General features: G+C 44.3%; 1 protein-coding gene across 1 annotated transcript in view; it reads left to right on the top strand.

The window, feature by feature from the left end:
* The window catches only part of zfhx4 (zinc finger homeobox 4), a 76,688-nt gene that overhangs the window by 1,323 nt on the left and 59,329 nt on the right, over positions 1-16,036 (top strand).

Consider the following 16,036-nt stretch of genomic DNA (forward strand, 5'->3'; position numbering starts at 1 on the left):
TAGTCTACAAGTTCCATTTCTCGGTCCCCATCCGCGGCGGTGGGTTCATCATTTCCTCATATATATTATCCCTGTTTTAATCCCGAGATATGCGGGTTGGAACATCTTCTTTAAGTTGTAGATTGCGGTTGTTTTGTATCAATTTCGAGGCGACAGGGCGCAGAGGAAGGCGTTCTCAGGTATTTGTGCGCCCTGATGGCTGTTTTTTTGAAGTAGGTAGACTTGGCTCGGATTGGGACGCGACAGTGACAGGGGGGACATCGATCGCACGGGAGGAAAAAAAAAACAAAACATCAGGGCCAAGGGGCCAGTCAGTCTCCAACCCGGGTATGTAACGGTGTAGTGAGTGTGTGTGCGAGCAGAGACTATACGCTCCAAATGAACGGTGTACAGAATAAGCTTTTTACAGGACTGTCTCTATTTACACACGGCTTTTCTGGCTCTTTTATGTGGATTTCGAAACGTATTTATTCCCGAGGTTAAAGGATTGTAAAGCAGTATTTCTAAATGTGTTATTCTTTTTAGTTTTGTTAGGATTTATGAAAGCGTATAATTCGTGAATGCTCATTTTTGAACCAAAATACGGGATTTCTGTTGTACTCACACAGCAAATACGGACATTTAACAATGCATTAATTATCGGAATTAATCAATTGTTTTATTATTATAATTATGATTATTATTTTTAGCGATGTATTACATTAGCTTAAATTTAATCAAAAAACTAAATCTTTTTTTAATTCAATTTTTTTGATCAATTACATTTTAACATAAGTCAGATACATTTTATAGATTGCTAAATTATATGCACTGAGGTTTTTTGGGGACTGAATGGATCCACCTTTCAGTCCATTTTAGAGGATTTAATTGCATCTACATAAAATCCTTTATTTCATTACAAAAATGCAGCCTAGGCCTTATAATAAAAAAAATCAAATGGGAAATTATGAGTGGAGATGATCCTGTCTAATTGCAGTGGATTTCATCAGTTAATGATGGTATTGTCTCACTCTATAATAACAGAATATCTTTGTTATTTTTCTCGTCTTCCAAATGAGAGATTTTTGGCGGTTTAATGTTTGCAGAAGCCCAGGCCCCTTGTTTTTGTTTTTCAGTGTGTGGTGTCTTAGCACTATCACAGGCTGGATGTGTATATCTTTGCATGTTAGTTAAGCAGCTTGTATCGTTCATTTCACCCGTAGCAGTGGAGGGGAGGGATACAAAAACATATAGTGTGAGAGATGGGCTGACATCCCTGGGAGGACAATAGCTGTTGGCTTGAAAATGCTTCTTGATTATTAAAAGCTAATGCATTTTCAGCATTGCAGCCTTCATTAAGGGTGCGGATGGAGGGGGGGCAAGAGGGATGAGAGGGTACAGGGAGGAGGAGAGGATGGGAGAGAGAGGGAGACAGGGGCTGAGTCTGTCCTATAACTCCTGGGCCCAAGACACATGCAGCTAGAAGATTGGCTCGGGCCTCTCCTAGGGGTCGACAATGTGTCATTTCCACCCGGCTAGATTGCCCTCTGCCTATCTGATATTAATGTGCAAATCAATATTTCAGGGATTAAATTTCCCTTCTTCATTTTTTATGGTTTCTACCTCAATAAGTCTCCCGTCTAATAGAGGAGGCTGGATGATTTAGAAGCCTTTGCTGCAGAAAGAGAGAGGGAGAGAGAAAGAAATAGAGAGGAGCTTTGCAACAAGGCTATCGCTGCATTTTAATGTTCTTCTTCGTGGATCCCCCATAGGCCCTCAGTAAGGAGGGCTATATCGCTGCTTTGCAGTGTAAAGACAGCCAATTTGGCTAAAAGGGCAGAAAGGGAAAATATGAGTCCGGTTGAATACTTAAGACGCTGTGGTAATCCGAGTAGCAGGTATTAGTGAAGGGGAGCTCCCCCCCCCCCCCCCCGCTGTCAAAGACACACACACACAGACAGAGCGACATCCAACCTGCATTACCAGCCGCCATGCTTCAGCGAACAGTATAGCTTACTACGCGCTGGACTGCTATAACAATATATTTTTTTCCTCTTCTCTTTCTCCTCCACTCTTCTCCTTTTTTGCATGGAAGCCCATCGACATCCACTGGGGAGATTTACTCTCCTGCTTAATAACATCTGGCGTATGTGCGCGACAGAAATGAATCACCCTGACACAATGACCTGTGTATGATTATTGGGGAAAGGGAGGAGTGTATTACCATACTCATAATGCTGCATCTCATTGAGAGTCAACCAAATGAGCTTGGACCCTTTGACTCCCCATAGACATTCATTAAGGGACAGTGCACACAGAGGCGTCTGTCTGCCTATAGGTGTGTGTGTGTCGGTGCATGTGTGTTTATTTAATCTTCCTTCCTGTACCATCTGGTGTGTGTGTGTGTGTGTGTGTGTGTGTGTGTGCGTGTGCGTGTGCGTGCATGTAGATGTGCATGTCCAGCAGCAGCACAGTGTGAATTTCCCCCCTCACTCAGCCCCCCCCCACTTCATTCAGCCTTTTGCAGCAGAGCAGAGTAGACTGTTTTAACATACTCTTGATAGGGAGAGTGTCAGCGAGTGAAAACACGAAAAGAGAGGGAGAAAGAGACAGAGGAAGAGGCACAAAAGAGCTCTAATTGTAGCACGACCGCTTGGCTTCCTCCCTGATTCACGGCCATTACGATGTGAAAAGCACAAGCGCCTGTCCTCCATTATCAAAACGGCAGGCCTACACACACTCTCACATCCATACACGCATACTCAATGGGGGGAATCATGTAGATTTTTGTCTGTCACCTATAACTCAAGTAACTGCGATCATCATGGACACCATCTTTGAGGACGTTCACTATTGAACTTGAAATGATGGCTTCCTGAATTTAGTAAAATAACAAATTAGTTATTTTTAGTTTGGTCATTTTACTTGACCCCAACCCAAGTTTCAGATTCTCTCGTGCACGCTTCTTCCTAAGCTTTCTAATAGACAGTGTTATATGCAACATGTATTATGCAACTGTTCAAAGCATGTAGTTTTGGAAGCAAAGAGCTGTCTCACAGCTGAATATTTTAGATACATCAAGGTGTGTGTGTGTGTGTGTGTGTGTGTGTGTGTGTGTGTGTGTGTGTGTGTGTGTGTGGTGATGGTCTGCCGTCGTAGTGTCAAGGTCTCCTGTCTCAGCGAGGCCTGTAGGGGGAGAAGCTAAGAAGTCCGCAGCAGCTCAGCATTATGTCTCAAAGAGGGGGGCTTCCTTTGTCAGCCCTGGGGCACCACCGCTAACACACACTTTCTCTCCATCACACACACTGAGCGAGAGGCGGAGGAGGGTTAAAGACTTGGAACGAGATCAAGCCCCTCCGTAGCTCCCAGGGAGGGTACTTGTGAATATTCGAGTTTTAGTGTAATTAGCACTTAATTATATTAACATATGCAAATTGTCAGGCGGAGAGCTTGTACCGCCGGTGGGTATCGGCTGAGATACAAGCGACTCTATTGTACCACCACGGCAGAAAAAAGAATAATGGGTGTGTGTAAGGCAACCAGCCAGCAGCCAGGCAGCCTGCCCCCGTGCTAGCACATAACCAGCTAGCTCTTTGAGTCCCTGGCTGGCCGCTTTGCCAAATTTCATTAGTTGCCATGACGACCTGGCTAATTGTGCTGACTAATGTCCCCTGATCTGTCGTCAGCCAGGACGGGTGTGTGTGTGTGTGTGTCCCCAAAAAATTAGCAGGGCAGAAAGAGGCCCGAGTGTCCAGATTAAAGCAGCACACAATGACTCCTATTTACATACGTTCCGCTTGTACCAGCATTTGCATATTAAAAAATTCTCTGCCATCTTCCCTTGTCTGCTCAGTGTGTGTTTGCATGTGCACCCGTGCATTGGCAAGGTTGTGCACATGTGGCAGCAATGTGTCCGACGGGACGACAACAGTTCAGCTGCGTGTCGTGTGTGTGTCGCTCTGTGTGCGTCACATGTGTAACACACTGCTGTCTGTGAAGCGAGACTTGGACTCTGTGACTGCTACGGCCTTGTGTAGCGACACAGCTGAATTTGTTTTTGATTACTGTACAAGACTGAGAGTCTGGCAAAGAAAGGCTCGGGCCTAAGTAACAGGCACACACAGTTTCTGCCTTTGAAACTTTCAGCCCCTCTTTTCATTCCATCCAAATATCTAATTACATCACATCTTTATAGCGGCCCCCAACCGAGCAGCAGGACTTTCTTTTTTAAGGGGGAGGGTGGACAAACATTTAATTTTCTGTGCTTCCCGCTGGCCAAAGGTGGATCGAGATTGGGCCTAGTTTGTGCTACTAGTACTTGCATGCTAATCCTGTTTTTTGACAGGAATGTAAACTGATATAATTGCTTTTCAGAGGCAGGAACGGCGGTTTATACAAGTGTGAAAGCACGGGAAAGGGGATTAGCATTATTTTGCATAATGCTGGGCAGGCGCTGAATGGGGCATTGAACGCTTGACTGGGTGACAGAGATGAAAGAGAGATGAAATGCTCTACCCCTCTCCTTGCTCCCTCCCCTCTCCCCTACAGTCCCTCTGTCTCTGGCCACTGTTGCCGGTAGAGGAGTGTGTTTGCAGGAGAGGACCCCCGGAAACGCCACACTGGTGTTTTTCGGCTGTTTGTTTCGGATGCCAGCAGATGGAAGCTGTCATGTGTGGCAATATGTATGATAATAGAGTAACCTGTAAAGTCCTGGCTTCCTAAGCCCTCATGTACTAAACTGCATCCCTAAAGCACTGGAGTGTGCAATTATGTAGTGGATGCATGTGGCTCAGGTAGCATTTACATGGAAGGAAGGGAGCGGCTTTCGTGGATCAAATCAAACTACACTGTTCTGACATTTCCCTTTATTGAGATGTTTGCTAAGGATTTGGTCGGATATCGTCTGGGTAGAGGGAACTTTGGAATAGTGAGGCAGGTGCGTTTTATGTGAATGCCTGAGTGAGTGTGTCTCTGCTGGTAGTCGTAGGTGGGGGCAAAACAAGGGTGGTGACGCAGCCTAAAATTGCCACCGTGACTCCCATATGACCCGGCTCGACTTTGTGAGTAATTTATGATCAACCGTCATCATTGCCATTGCATCTGGCGTATGGAAATGATCCAGGGTCGAGGGAGGGGAGCGAGGTCGGGTAGTGGAGAACATGAACGCCACAAAGGCCGGTGTGGCCTGTTTTTGTTGTCTCTCATTGGACAGGATCCTCTTTCTTTGACCTTTTGCACGCCTTCCCTCGCCTTTCATATGTTAATGCCGGCCAGACCCGAGGAGGAAACGTGCTGGAGCTGAGTGGAGGAGGACAAAGAGTCCCACTCTCTTTCTCTGCCTCCTTTCCACGCCATATCTCCTCTTTTCTTGCCTCTTCCCCTCTCAACAACTTGACAGACTTTAGCATGAAAGGAAGTGAGTGCTTAGCGGATGGGAAAGGTGGGGATGGCGTTCTCGCTGTGACCTGTGCCACCTGTGAGGATCAAGTGCAGAGATCCTCCGTATGTGTATGTGGAGTGTTATTTTGAGTGGCCCTTGTAGTGCGTATTGCAGATCGGTAATCGTTTGAGCCGTGTCACCGGTAGTGTTATAGCTCAGTCGGTTGAGGAGTGATTTGTTGCTTTTCGAGTGAAGCTGCTGGAGTTGTCATATCGGGTCTATATTTCTCTCCCAGCTCCGCTCTGTATGTTCTTACAACCAGTAAAGTAGAGTCTCTGGCGGGGTAAAAGGATACTAATATGGTTACTATAACCCTCCCCTAACATAATACTCCACTGTTGAGCATGACGTGGTTCGGGGCTCTTCTGGCTCTGTTATGGGAAGGGGGCATGTTATCTGTAGGAAATGTAATTTTTGTCCTCATTGAAATCGTTCATTATTGAGCGCGGTTATCTAAATGTTGTTGTTGCTGTTGGTCCTTGGCCAGTCAGGATTGCGTTACCCTCTCTCTCTCTCTCTCTCTCTCTCTCTCTCTCTATGTCTGTCTCCCCCTCTCATCTCGTCAGGCCTGCATCAGTCTCTTAAGGGAAAATAGAAAGAGGGGATTTTTCTCTTCCCTCTGTGCTCTGTCCCGTTCTCAGGCTCTCCTGCCTATTTTGCATCAGCCATCTCATACAGGATATTAGCCGTGGAAAAACACGGGTCAGGGTATTTAATTTAGAATAATATGTTTATTCTTTTCATTTCAAAGTGGAAATAGGGAGGGTTTTTCGCAGGGTGGGGAAAGAACAATCCGGGCCGTGTGTTGGAAGAGTCTTTCTGTTTGATCTGAGGTCCTGCGGGCCCTGGGGGTGGCTGAGATTCTCAGGTTCAGGTCAAATAAAACAGGCTGTTGAAAAAAAACGAGGCCTCTCTTTCCCTGGTATTGTCTTTTGCTTTCTCTGTAGATCTCTGTCGGTGTCTGTTTCTCATGTTTCGCTCTGTCTCCTCTTTCATTTGCATCTCTGGATGTTCCTGTTTTTCTGTGGCATGGCAGTCAGGTAGGGAGGGGAGGTAATCGCAAACAGTGATTGGGCTATTCAAATGCACAGAAACTCCCTTCTCACTCATATTTCCAAACGTTATCTCTATTTTACATATGTTTTTATACTCTATTTCTGTACATCTGGTGTAGACTTTAGGCTGCAGTCTGTGACATTGCTTGTCCTCTATGCTCCTTGATGCAGTCACTGTGAAGGACACTCGCTCAGCCCTTCAGGTCCAAGTGAGAGCCTCAAATCTAAAATATTCAACAAAGCATGTAGCGGGATTTTGTTTTCGAAAGGATTGTCCCCCTTGTACTTACCAGCAAAAGTAATGCACAGTACAAAAGGTTATATGCCACATTTTATCGATTGCTCTTCAAAGTAGTTTCATTGCTTTAAAAGCAGGCAACGTAGAAACAAAAGCGGGGGGTAAAAATAAATATGCACAACCGCCTCATCCAAAGAGAAGTTAAAAAGACTGAGTTAAGGGAGGGGGGCGGGGGGGAGAGGATGAATGACTAAGTTTCCACAGGTTTGAGAAAAGATACACCACAATAGCACAAGACGTCTCATGACAAATGATGCATTCTCCCTCCTCGTTGGCCAAAGACAAAGGCAGGGATTGAAGAGGCACAGAGCCCAGTCACAGGACAAATGCACATTAATAGACCTTAAGAAAACACACAGAGAGAGTGTTAATGTGCGTCCGTGGGAACAAGAAAAAAGTAAGATAATGATGGGATATGCAAATAGCGCTCACTTTGTCTTCGGTTCAGGTGTGTCGAGCATGTGTCTGTGTGTGCATGTGTTTCCTATATGGGACATGATTGGCATATGGTATTCCTGAAGGCAATAACATGTGGATATCAAGGCCATCGGCAGGGCTCGTCAGGGAATAAGTGGCTATTTAATTATGCATGACTTGTGGGCTTAAACAAACAGTGTAATGAGAGGTGAGACTAATTTACCAAAGGATTTAGCCCTTGTTGCATGGAGACCTTCTCGGTTATTCTATTAATAATAATAATAATAATAATAATAATAATAAAAACTCACGGTTCTTGGAAACGCTTATAGTATTTTAAGAATTAACCAAGACCGTTTTGTAGCTTCAGGGATATATTAAAAGTATAAAAAAACAAGAAGAATATTTTCTTTTCCAATGTAGGTCTCGGTCTGATCTAATACAGGCGAGCGAGCATGTGTCTCCACAACTCCCCCGAGGAGACTCCAGCCAACACTATCCCTCTAAAAACCCTGGCTTTTTTTTTCTGGCCTGGCACCAGCCTCGGAATAATCTTTAATTATTTGCTTTTAAAAAGAAAGAAAGAAAAATAAGTCTCCATTTTTTTTCCTGTGACAGTGAAGAAGAAGAGCAGAGCAGGCGCAGGAATGTTCTTGTATATGAAATTGTAGGTATTAACAGGGCCGGTTTTGTCAGCGGTTTCACTGATGTATCAGCTCCCTGCCCCTAGACTAAATAAAGAGGGGAGTTTCGCTGTGTTTCATCCCAGTTTAGATGAGCAGATATAAGAAGGCTTTGGAAGAATTGTTAAAAAAGCAAAGTGTGGCCGAGGAATGGACCTCCTTCTTAACACAATACCCTAAACAAGTGTCAAGATGTGGTGATGGATGGGCCGCTGTTCTTTTTGGCTGCTTGGAGACCTTCATCCTTATACCTTTTGTGTGAGATTGTAAAAGCTTCAGAGATTTTTATTAAAAGACTAGAGCATACAGTCATTTCTTGCCCTTTACAGGATGTATTTTATGTATAATTTAAAAATATAATCTGTTTGAATGTGCCTTTGCTTCGTCGCAAGGAGAGCATATAAAAAAGAAAAAGGGAGATATTGCTGACTCTGGTCTTCAGCTGCCTTGTCATTGACCTCCACGGTCTCCTGGTTGTCACGTTAAGGGCAATGCAACACCCGTAAAGCGCAGAAAAAAGAGAAAGACGGCACAGTAAAAGACCTTCATTTTATATTGATAATTCGACAGTAAGACGTTCTCATCTTACATGTTAGATTGTATGTGTGTTTCCTATCCGGTTGCAGTTATTTCCTACAGAAAACGGCAAGGTAATGGGTCCATTTCATCTCGGCTCCCTCTCAGCGGGCTGGCCCTGGATTTGCGTGACATGGTGTTTATTTGATAAAGGAATATTATGGTGCTAATCTAAAATCACGCTAATTACATCTGACAGTTGTTTGTTTGTAGTGAAATCCAATTAAAATGTAGACTTTTCAACTCAATTGCTCACCCCTTCCCTCCTTCCTATTCTTTTGCTTCCCTCCCACGGTAACCAGTAAAAGAGCCCATGATGGCATAAACAACAACTGTGCTCTGCTTGTGGTTTTTGTGAGAAGAGGGCAAACTCACAACAGCTGTCAGAAAAAAGGGGTTTGTTTAAAAAGCAAATGGCTTTGGTCTAAAGTTCATTTGGAGACCTCTCTAATTAAATAGAGAGCCAAAAGCTTAAGTTAATTAGTAATTCCCTGGGTCCAGAAATTAGACCTATCACGAGGATTCGAGCGCTGAGAGGCCGAAAGGTATGTTTCTGTCCATTTGTGCTAATTCTTTTGCATAAGCCTGCACGTTTGGCCTGTAGAAACGCTCAAGACATTAATAGTCTTTTTGTGGCGTGTCAGAGAAGTGCTACGGAGATATTTAAGTGAGAGGCACATAGCTTGTGGCGTCAGTCAGGATACCTGCCCTATGATTATGTTTATGAAGATAATAACAGGGCTAGGGTCCCGCCGAGTACCGTCTTTAGAAAACAGTGGGGGTTTGAACTTTAAACTTTATTGTTACCCCTGGAAAAGAACAGGAAGGTTCGGTCGCCATGCTGGAGATGTGTCTGTACAATTAGCAAGGTGTCTCGGTGCTAACTGTTAAATGTAAAAGCAGATGTTCTTTTTTTCTACTGTCCTCCTCTCTTGTACCTGATGGTGTAATTGCACAGATAAGCACAGGTTAAGCAAACATAAATCAGCTGACTTTAACACAATGCAGAGACATGATGTCCCAGTCTGTTCAGACCATAATAGAGTAATGACTAGCATTTGAGACAGCTGTGGTACAATACATTGACTAATATGTGCTATCCTATCACTAGCTGGCGTGTTTAACAGATAAACATCTATCACCAAATAGGGCAACATTTAGGACATTTTTTTCCCTTTCCTAAAAAGGACTGAATGTTAGGCAACAAAGTCGGAGTTGCTGCATTAGTTTGTAATGCTTAATAATAGGTTCCAATATATCAGCAGGACCCACTGCTCTTGCAAAATTGTTTTTAGTGCTGGAAAAGTACCCCATGCTTTTAATTCCCGACCGCTGTGGCTGTGATGAGGCAAGTATTCTGAGAATATGCCTTTTTAGTTTTGTGGCAGGGAATACGTTGCATCTTTAAGTTGTTTGTACAAGTGCTGCAGTTATCATACTTTAATATAAACAGCGAATCGGAGGCTCATAGTCGATACAGTATAACCAGCCGCTTATATTTGCAAGGTGGATGTGAAATGCCTGCGTCAGAGACTGCTCGCTGTGTCTGTGTGAGTGTGTGCTATCCTTGACTGACGTGGACAATGTTTGCTTAACCTCTTCTGCGCTGCACCACCACGGCCTTGTCAATTTAAGTGTGTGTGTGTGTGTGTGTGTGTGTGTGTGTGTGTGTGTGTGTGTGTGTATGTGGGAGAGGGCGAGAGTCCAGCAATGGTTGCTTTCATTTTTCATGTTCCCAGCAGTATTTTTTCTAAACAAACCTGCTGAGAAGCAGAGTGAGAGAAAGAGAGGGGTCTGAATCAACACAAATGAGTGATATTTGTTAGTTATTTTCTAATGGTGATATATTATTGTGTGCATCTACACACCCCGATAGAAGGCTTTTTTAGAGATTTTTTTCAGGCTTTGTATTTAGCGGGATTATTAATTTCCCTTGGCAAATAATCCCACCCTTGGACTTGCCATGTTATTGCACAGAGGAGGTGTGTGTCAGTGTGTTCATGGTCTCATGCGTTTGCCTCATCCAACGGATAAGGCTGTGATTTATGTAACAGCTAAGCTCTTTCATATTGTGTATGTTGTACCTTACAAGAGCATGATGAGCAGGCTAGATTAATATTTATTTAGCGCAGGGAAATCAAGGATTAAGCAGTCATCATTTTAGCACTAATCCATGTCTCTGGTGAGATGCAGAGACAAAGAGAGGCAGCTTACTGAACACATAGCGTTGCAACACCACAATTAGTGTGTGAGGTGCTTTCCTCACGTGCAGAAAGAGACACGGACAGAGTTACTTACCTGTTGTGGTCACGGTTTGCCCCTTCCTGACTTTAAACTTCTCTTTCTCATCCTCCCTCGTCAAAATTAGCGCGGGTTTCTCTGATTCACTCATCTGACGTAAATGTGTCTCATGATCTTTCCGCTGTCCGGACACACGCACACTGACACACATGCGAGAGTGATGAATACTTCTTTCTTAGCGCCAACCACGTGGGAGAGGGACAGCTTGCTTATAGTGTGTGTGTGTGTGTGTGTGTGTGTGTGTGTGTGTGTGTGTGTGTGTGTGTGTGTGTGTGTGTGTGTGTGTGTGTGTGTGTGTGTGTGTGTGTGTGTGTGTGTGTGTGTGTGTGTGTGTGTGTGTGTGTGTGTGTGTGTGTGGGGTCTGTAAATAAAATTACATTCTTCACTAATTGAGTTAAACTGCTTTGCTGGCAAAAAAAAAGAAGATGAAAGCTCCCTGTGTATGTTTTGTGTTTGCATGTGTGTGTACATTTGACTGTGTAATCTGGTTAGCTATTAGCACTTTCAGGTGGTTACCAATGGGATGTGTGTGTTTGTGTTTGCTACTTCGTTCAACGAGCTTCAGTGCATGCAAAGTGTCAAACCTTGCAAAACAGAAAATCTTGAGTTGGAATTAAAATGTAGCGTGTGTGTGTGCTGTCTGTGGGGGGCACCTCTCACATGGGGAGCTACATCAAGGAACAGCAAAGGGGCCAAAAAGAGCAGTGGAGGGCTGTTGCAGGATGGTGAGGGGTGATTTGGGAGGACAAGGGGGGGGTCCAAACCAGATGTGAGGGCGATTGAGAGAAAATAAAAAGCAGAGAGATAAATAAAAAGAATGGACAGACGAGTCGTGCTGCGACACAGAAAGACAGGGAGAAGCTCACAGAGGGAGAATGGCATCCTCAGTTCCCCTTTGCCCTCCTTCCTCTCTCTCACCCGGCCACTGAATGTTAATGGCTTTTCTGCCTCACACCCCCCCAGCACACACACACACACACACACACACACACACACACACACACACACACACACACACACACACACACACACACACACACACACACACACACACATATATACCCCCCCATCCAATCCCTCCCCATGGACACTGGTGCTTTGTTTGTGGCAGTGCTTCTATTCTTTCAAACTTAATTACCTTCTTGCCTTTTGTGGCGTCAGGGGCTGGAAGTTTTGCTCTGTGGCAGTGGAGGTCGTCACACATTCTTTGGCGGTGCATTCCCTTAATCTGAGGGGGTGGAGGGGGGCAGAGAGGGCGAGGGGTGGGGGGGGGAGAGTGGGAAGCTTCATCCAGCACGCACTACTAAGGTGGTTATAGTACTCCCCTGTGCACGTGTACGCACGCGTGCACGGTCATAATAGTCAGGGCATAGGCTGCCCTTTGTTTGTGCGGTTCATTTCCAATCAACCCTAATTAACTAGAGAGTGTTTCCAGATTGCCGGCGAAAGAAAAATCCCCACTTTTTTTTTTACTCCCCTCGCTCTTTGCTGTTTTGAGTTCGAGGAAGGGGAGTAAGAAAAAAAATGGAGGCATTAGCTATGTAGATTGGCTTTGCCTTTGATGCTGGAAAAATCTTTAGCAAGGGCAGTAAGTGGTGACTGCGACCCGGCAGTGTCTGACTGTTTATTTTCATGTTTCACTTTGAGTTTAGTTTGAAATATTTCCTTTTCAAAGGGGTGAGACATGTGCATATATTTAGACTGGTCCGTGTAAGCCCCAAGTCCATCTTGTTAAAATGGTTAAAGCCAGTGGAAGTTGTCTTTAATCCATTAAACTTTTTCTTTATGACACCATACAAGCAGCAGATAAACACTGACATTAAACTAGGATACAGATCAAGTGTTATAATGTAAAACTGCTAGACAGAAATAAATTTAACTCCATTGGATGTCCTCCAGTCTTTTATGTGGTTGCTTCTGAGCAGTCACTGGAGGACATGATAGATGTTTTCACCTCGTCCTGCTTAGAGGTGGGATAGGGGCTGCTGTAATCTGATCCCAAATCAGATTTTGGGACCCATCTGTGGCCTGAGTGATATGATTCTCTTGTTGCGCTGGAGGAAAAAGAAAGACAAACATGGCCCCTGGGTTCACTATTTGTTCTCTCCTTGTCAACAATCCTTATTTTTTTGGCAGACTTTATTTTTGTGTCCCATGCCGCTCTCATCTCACATGTTGCTGATTATTTCCAAGGTCACCCAGATATTATTATTTTTCTCTAACAATGAAATATCAGTTTAGGACCTGAGGGCAGACGGGTGTATGTTACCTGAGCAACCAATGAGGCCAATTTACTTGTCATCAACCCGAGGGATAGAAGCTGCATACCTGCTCTAAGAAGAAAAAAACGTCTCCACTTCCGTCCTCTACATTTCTCCTCATTATCCCTGTCCCCCCCACCTCCTCCAAACCTTTCCCCCTTATCTTTCACCTCCTTTTACAATCCAAGATCATTGCTCATGTATGCGTAATCTTGAATTTGATTTGCTAAAAGGCATTTTTTGCGGAGTAGGTAATTTGTCGAACAAGATTCCTGTGCTAAACAGAGTGACGCTTGCTCTAGGTGTCTGGGCCGCGCCTTGCCATAATGATAAGGTGTCTTTTGGTAATGAAGGCTTTTGCTCGCAAGGGAGACACGCGGAAGAAGGACAGGCAGACAGATAAGGGTGGACAGAGGGGGGGGGGAGGCATCGGGGAGATCTGCATCTAGGGTCTAATATTACACCTTCAGGCAACAAACAAGGGCTGCATGCAAACCCTTTGTGAGATTAAGAAGTAAAGAAGACAAAAAACACTTGGTCACGCAGAAGCCCTCCCCCTCTCATCCTTTTGCAATTTTCTCCCCCTGTCCCTCCTTTTAAGACTTTAAACAGAGAGCATTAGGCCTTCTTCTGTGATTGTGTGCATGTGTGCATATGTGTGTGTGCATGTGTGCATATGTGTTTGTGCACGCATGCATTAGCGCTCTTTGATGGCATCCGAGGCTCCACTCGCATTGTGAGGAAGGAGATAATTCCCCTCCTCCTTCATCCACTTCATTTTTTCATCCCTCCGTTTCTGCATGGCAACAAATAAACAGGTCTAATTAGACCAGAGTAGGCCTATTCATTGCACTGACAGTGGGAGATGGATGCAGGGGCTTTCACAGTGCCCTTCGCCTTTGTCTTTGGCTAACGCTTGGTGACATTTTGATAGAAGATTTGGTGTTAGACTGAGGGGCCACATGCCGAGAGAGGGATGACATTCTAGGAGACCTCAAGGAATGGACACATAGCCGTAGTCTCACGCTGTCTTCTGACTTTGTTGTTTGACTTTACAAGCTTTCATGGGTCACCTTTTAAGACTCAGTCTGGATTTAATTTCACCACTTATTGACTGTGATCACATATGTGTCCAAACATTCTGACAAGCCCAGGGAGGGAAAAAAAACATTTTAGACCACATCCCAAAGCAAAGATCTGCCTAATTCCACTGTTTACACATCTTATAAATATTCACAGCCGTATTACCAGCACTTTCTGCCCTTGCATTAAGAATATTGGACAGTTAGTGATGAAGAATTTCAACCTCGCAGATTCCTGTGTAAACAAAGACGGCAATGTGGCGACACTGCAATTACAGGTTTGGCATTTAACAGTCTGCATCTCTGGCTAATGCGCGATAGTCTGACAGGAGGACAAAAGCAGAAGGGGACCCGGAGCTCAGTATCTCAGACCTGTTGTTGTAAAACTTCATGCATTTGCAGCACAAATATCACAACTAAACACCTTTATAATTGACATGTGCCCCAGCAAATGCAGTGTTGGCCTTTGTTGGAGCTTTTTGAGACACAGAATCCAACTTTCACCCAAGCGCAGAGCCAGAGGGAGAGGAGAAAAGTTGGAAAAATTAAAAGAAGAAGAGGGAGAGAGAAATCCCCTGCTTCTCTGTGAGCTACTGAAAAGCAGATGGAGGGATAGAGGCAAGAGGAGGGGAGGGGGGAGAAAAACAATAGGCCAAAGAGTCTCTTAGCCCCTTTCTCCCATCAGAAAACTAGCGGTGTCCAAACCAGGCATTCCTGGGCTATTATTTGCCTCTCACAGGATCTGATCTGCCACTTTAATTACCTTAGTCTATGTGTGTGTGGGTGTGAGTGTGTGTGTGTGTGTGTGTGCCTCTGTTCATGTGCATGTGTGTGTGAACGCAAGAGGACATGCTTGATTAAAAAACAGAGGTAGGAGAGGCTCAGGCCATCTCTTTTGTTCTTCTGTTAAAATAAGGGAACTGTTTTTGCAGTGTGCCTGAGCCTCATTGTGAGTCTTTCTCTCTGTATCTGTCTATCTATCGCTCTCTTTCTAATCTGGTTGGTTAGCAGAGCGGAGGAAGCCAGTGGGGGAAAGAGAGGAAGGTTTCTTAGCTAGCAGTAACATGATCCGCCTTAAAAGAAGCAGTAGTGGGCATTACTGCTGTGAAAGGTGCGAGGCCTGGGGAAAGGAGCAAAACAAAAAGAAGCAAGGCGGATAACTTTTCCTTCTGTTTCCTCTTGAGACAATATGTCAGGTATTCAGCTTTTATAGAGCTGATTACAACTTATGATATTGATCTGTGCAAGTCTAAAGATTGCAGCCTGCAAAATGTTACTTTGAGCTAGGTGTAAGAGGAAAATATTATATTCACTTGATAGTAAGACCAGACATCTAATTACTTCTCTCTCCAACTATGCTAAATATATTCCTGCTGAACAGATCAGAATGGCTTCAAACGCCTACACTAGGCCGCATTGCACCACATTGCGCTTTCACAAAAGACGATATAGGCTAAGCTAAGAGCTAGGGCTGTAGCATTCAACTTAAAAGAGATATCAAACTTAAGTCACATTCTAGTACTTTGTCAGTTGTTTGTTTGTGGCACACTAAATGGGTTCAATTATATCCAGAGATGACAAAATAAAAGACAATTTCTCTTATTTTTAGCAGGCAGCACATGTATAAACAGCTGCTAACCTGTTAGCATTAGGGGTGATGTTGCAGTGCCAAATGCTTAACACATTGACTTACCCATAAGACATAATTCCATACTTAAAGTGTTAGGAGATGCATAATTCATAAGTCGCAGTGTTTTATGTCCGAGCTACAATTCAAAGGGGTTGCTCCCCAATGAAATAAGCAGTGAAATGACACCACTGACAAGTAGTAAATCCTGTCCTGTGTGTCGCATTAGCTCTCAGACCCACTGCTTCTGAACAGCTTTACCCTCAATCACATTAAAGACAAACCTCGGTAAGAGGGACACTGTTGGAAAAAATGAA

Source organism: Eleginops maclovinus, chromosome 21, assembly GCF_036324505.1.
Source record: "Eleginops maclovinus isolate JMC-PN-2008 ecotype Puerto Natales chromosome 21, JC_Emac_rtc_rv5, whole genome shotgun sequence".
In the NCBI taxonomy this organism is placed as follows: Eukaryota; Metazoa; Chordata; class Actinopteri; order Perciformes; family Eleginopidae; genus Eleginops; species Eleginops maclovinus.